Below are 5290 nucleotides of genomic sequence, written 5' to 3' on the forward strand. Positions count from 1 at the left end.
TATATATTATATTTATTTTATATTATATATTATATTTTCAGATCACTTTAATTAATTAAATTAATAGACAAACCAATTTTTAAAGAATCGTCTCTGATCGGTAATAATTGGTAATAAAAAGAGAAATAAAAAATTTATTTTTGGAAAAAAATTTTTTTACTAGTTGATACTCTCTGATAGTTACAAGTGATTATTAATTATTTTTATGTCAAAAAGATAAAATCATAATTTGAGGAAACTCAGAATAGTAAAGGAGAACTCAGTATAGAACTGAATAAGTTAATTGCTTAGTATTTCATGTAATAAATGACCGCGTTATCGAGGAAATTACAAGTTACGTAGCGATTTACATGCTGCATACTTTAAATAATTTTTATTCTTTTAGAAATATAATAAAATTTTATAAAAATAATATTATTACATTTTTTATGTGCGATTACCGTTATTTTAAAAAATAAAGCAGATATTCGGTGTCCGAAATTTTGACATTTCAATTTCTTAAGAATTTCTTTTAGAGAGATAATTGTAATGCATTTTGTGTTTGAGAGATATGGCAATTTTATAATTTAAAAAATCAAAAATCAAATACATTTTTGTTATCTCTATTTACTATCAATAAAAATTTTTTTATCAATTTAAAACCTTCATCTATTAATTTAATTAACTAAAGTAACTTGAAAAGGAATTAGAAACGCTTTGAAATTAAAATAAAAAACATTTCACATAAATTGATTATTAATTAGTAACTGTATCTGACCGTTTCCCTTCTAATGGCCAAAGACATTTAAGTTCTTCACATTTCGTAAAATTATCTTGGTGATATCACCCTCTTTGTAGTTTATCATCGTTTCTGCATTCATTATCTTCTACAAGGTGGACTCATCCCTAAAATATATAACACGATAGAAAGCAGCGAACGGTGATTCTCACAAAAGATCTAATGGAAATGTTATTTCCATTTGTACGGATTATTTACGGATGGGGAAACTAAATAAAGGTCCACTGAATGTGCTTTCGTTGACGTGTGGTTACCTGGAAAAACAGGAAAATCTAAACACTAGGAAACATCTGTAAATATGCTTGTATAAATTTTCACCGGCATATATGTCAAATGTACTGAGAATTAATTCTCTTAAGAGAATTCATAAAAGAGACTTTCACATGTCAAAAAAATAAACTTATCTGACATAAAAAAGATAAGAAGATATTGCTGTTGACTATTCACTGAATCACTTGTTCTCTCTTTAAGCTGTTACTAATTATACAGAATACCAACGGCACTACATTAGCTATTATCCCTCAAGGCCATAAAGAAAACTGACCTACCGTAAGAAAGAAGCTAAAACGACCATCGCTATTGTCTATCCACTAAAACCTTGTATATCACCTGCTCTCTCGCAATACAACTGTTAAGAATGTACAAGTTTTACAACAACGTCATATATTTATTTTTATTTTTGTTGGATAAAAAGAAATTTCACATCTTTTTGACAAAAATTCGATTTTTGACATCGTAATTTTTACAATATAATTTCTAACATTAAATATTTCTCTCCCTATCATTATAGTTTGACCTTTGCAATTATTTCTCATTTGTATCAATTTATAGAAAAAAAACACTCGCATAATGATTCAAAAGTAATATATTTTACAAGTTTCTTAGAAATTTGGATTATTTATTAAACAATGGTTATTAAAATATTCGTTGTTAAAACTCTTGTTAAAAATATTTTTGTTAACATTTTGTATATGTATTTTAAATTACGTTTTAAAAGCACTGGATCTTTTTACTCGACAAGAATAAAAATATAAAAATAAATGAATCGAGCATTCTTATGTTCAATGGCTAGTAATTTATATTAAATTAGTAGATTATATTAAACGGAGTAATTTCCGTTAATAATATTTGTACACAATAATATATGTGCAATAATTATTAAATAGAATAATGTGTATATTGCGCTTTGACAAATGGCCGGGAATACTAACGGTAATTAAATAGATAATTATATCGTATTTTATGATAAAAATAAAAATGTAAATCATTGACATTACGTAATTGTTAAATACGACCTATATTAAAAAGCTTGTTCTTGATATGTTATATGATACTCTTTTCCCGAATACTTTTCATTTGTTTTCTAGACGACTGAAAAAAATAGATGGAGTTATTTTCGCAAAGAGTTAAATCTGCGTTTCGTGTCGGAATCGTATACTCGAGAAACTATATAATATATAATTGAGAATCGCGAAGCGCACTCCGTTAACGAGCGTAATTGTTCTTGGATACAAGAGGATTTAATTACACGGCACCTTCCTCCGCGCGCCAAGCGCATAGCGTATCTCATATTAATGAGCGACGATCGCGAAGGTGAGTAATTACGCAAAGAGCGGTCGATGTATCAACAATCGCGCTTTTAGCCTGATTCCACATCGTTTGTTTACAAGCAAACGAACTGCGGGAACCCGCAACACTCTCTGGGTTAATTAATCGGTCATACACGTTTATTTCATGTAACTGAACGTTGCTGAATGTTTGAGAGAGATATTAATTTATTACTCACGTTTCAAAGGACCGCGGGAATTCGCATTTAAAAATATAATCATATGATATTCATTGGAATAAGATTTTGTATAATAATGTAATTAAAAATTTAAGTGTGCACGCGCAAAATGTAATAAATTCATAGAATTGTAATAAATTCATAGAATGTAATAAATTCATAGAATTTATTACAAACTTCAAAATGTGACGAAACGAGGTTATAAATATTGCAGAATTATTCTATAAAAAATATGACATTAATTTGAGATTAATATATATTGCTAAGTAATAAATGAAATATATATTTTTCAAAATTTGCGCTTTCCAAAAATTTCTAAGAAATACTGTTTTAATATGCAAATTATAAAATTTTGTATAAAATTTTGTATTTTAATACATTTTTGGAAATATTTTAATTAAATATGTTATCAACTCATATATAATACATATACATATATATATATATATATGAATCCTTTTTCGCAATATTTTTTTCTGACCATTCTGTACTCAAATCATCGACTACCTCAATTTTCAATTTTGCGTAAGATATATGACATTCGGAATATTCGCGAAGTCCAATTGCGAAAATGACAGATTTCTATTAAGCGTTGTCGGCGTGTGTTTACATCCGCATGTGTACACATAAACAAAACTCAACTTACCACGTTTGTATTCGTCCGGGAAGCGCGGATCCGTTGTCCCTCTCTCTCTCTCTCTCTCTCGCGTTCTTGTTGTGTGATATCCGATAAAGCAATATCAATTTATCGCGTCTCCTCACGCATGCACGTGTTTACGCGGTCCTTTCCCTTCTCCTCCTTCCTCTTCTTTTCACACCCGTCACGTTCGCGAAATTTCTCTTCTCCCTGTGCCTAGAGTAATCCGCGTGCTCCTCTTTCTGCTGCGAACGTCGGGCACTTTCTCACGGAATAACCGAGAAAAAAAAAAAGGAAACGAAGAGCGAAGAGAAGCGAACCCGAATGTGTCACACTCGCGCACGCCCTTCCTTTCCCGATCGCACCGATCTTTTCCTGCAGCCGGCCAATTTTTGTCCGTGTCACGTGTCGCGGAGACCTGTTTCGGGCCCACTCGTCGTCTGCTTTCTCCCTTCCTCTCGGTCTCTTCCAAAACGATCGGATAAATGTCACTTTCTCTCCGTCGCACGTTAAACGTAACTACTTTATATATTTGTCCGTTATATTTCGACAATTAATTATTACGATGCGTCTATTCGTTTTTTTTTCAATTCTTATTTGTTTTTAAATGTTTAATTAAATATTACACTACAAATGACATATCTCGCGTTCTTTTCCCTTTACCACTTGGATCGTATCAACATTCTCGATCGATCTTTTAGGAACAATAAAATTGCTCGCTCGCTCGCTCTTCTTTCTTTCTTCCTACTGTCTTTATGTCTCCTCTGTCACTATCCTCGCACCTGTCCGACGCCACCGCCGAGCGCACTTTCACGAACCGCGCCGCTTTCGGTCGCGCGTGCAATTTTACAACGCGCGAAACACCATGCCGGCAATCCAACAAATGTCGCAGAGCGCCCCCCTTTTGATCTTCCCGTCACGAGAGCGATATCGGGCGCGATTGCTCCGCCGAAATTCGCGCCGACCGGAAGAGGCACTTCCGCTCGGCCCGGTTTTGCGCGATCCGATCGATCGATCTCCCGATCGATATCGCCGATACCACCCTTCTTTAGACGCTTACACCGGATCCAGAACGATCCCGCGACGTTTCATCGTTCCTCGATAATCGTTCTCAATTTACGAAGAAAGGAGGAAAATGATTCGAGAAACGAGATTAAAAAAAAAAAAAAAAAAAAAATCTGGATGCAGCAAATTTGCGATCACCGAGAGTTGTCTTTAAAATTCGTCCTCGAAACTCTTCTTGGCGAGGGTGAAATTTTGAAAAAGCCGTGTGCTCGCAGAGCTACCTCCCGTTCGGTGCAGGCGTCGAGTGGCGACTGCCGTTTCGTCCAGCGCTCAGTCCGCCTCTGGCCTGTCCCTTCCCCCTCCCCGCGACCATCGGGAACCGACTACGCACAGTTCACGGATTTATGCTATTACAGCACCGTTTTCCACCCTCGATGGCCGGTGCACGTTGCCCGCAGCCACCCGTTGGTCTCTCCTTTTTTTTTTTTTTTTGAATTCCGTGCTTTTTCAAAGCCCGTAGGAAGGTTCGATGGAACTGCTAACTAATGCGGCGAAACAGCATTTTTTCACGCGAACAAATTTCTTTTCATGCATTATTAAAAAAGTTTAGGTATAGAATAAATTTGTATAGGGAAAAAATGCAGCGTCAATATTTAAAAAAAATGAGCGATTTAAATTTAAATTTATTTATGCCAAAGGAATATTTCTGTAAAATACTATTATTCAATTATCTGCAATGTTTACCAACGTGAGATTTGTTGTTCTAAAAATATCTTTATATTATATTTATAATATCCTTTTGTTATATTTCTATTAATCGTATATATTTTTTGAAATATGGGTTTTGTGCCAGTAGTGTTCTTTCCCAGGCTCCCTCGCATTAATGCCACTTATGGATATACAATTCGTTTAAGTATCTCCCTCGAAGGGTCGACCCTCCACATCCCTATAAACACGAATATCCATGCAAAAAGGATCACGATGATCATGACGTATGCATGGCGCATCACCGGCTCGTGCACGCGTGTCCAACGGCAAGTTCAGAAAACTCTGACACGTGAGTACGCGGGGATGTGACAATGCT

General features: G+C 34.5%; 1 protein-coding gene across 1 annotated transcript in view; it reads right to left on the reverse strand.

Moving 5' to 3' along the window:
* The window catches only part of LOC115243257, a 62172-nt gene extending 57656 nt beyond the window's left edge, over positions 1 to 4516 (reverse strand). The window contains exon 1 of the mRNA XM_029820079.1: positions 3211 to 4516. The gene's annotated coding sequence lies outside the window, so the exon portion shown is untranslated. The remainder of the gene's footprint in view (positions 1 to 3210) is intronic.
* Between the last annotated feature and the right edge of the window lie 774 nt (positions 4517 to 5290).

Source organism: Formica exsecta, unplaced genomic scaffold (genome assembly GCF_003651465.1).
Source record: "Formica exsecta isolate Colony F162 unplaced genomic scaffold, ASM365146v1 scaffold71, whole genome shotgun sequence".
Lineage (NCBI taxonomy): Eukaryota > Metazoa > Arthropoda > Insecta > Hymenoptera > Formicidae > Formica > Formica exsecta.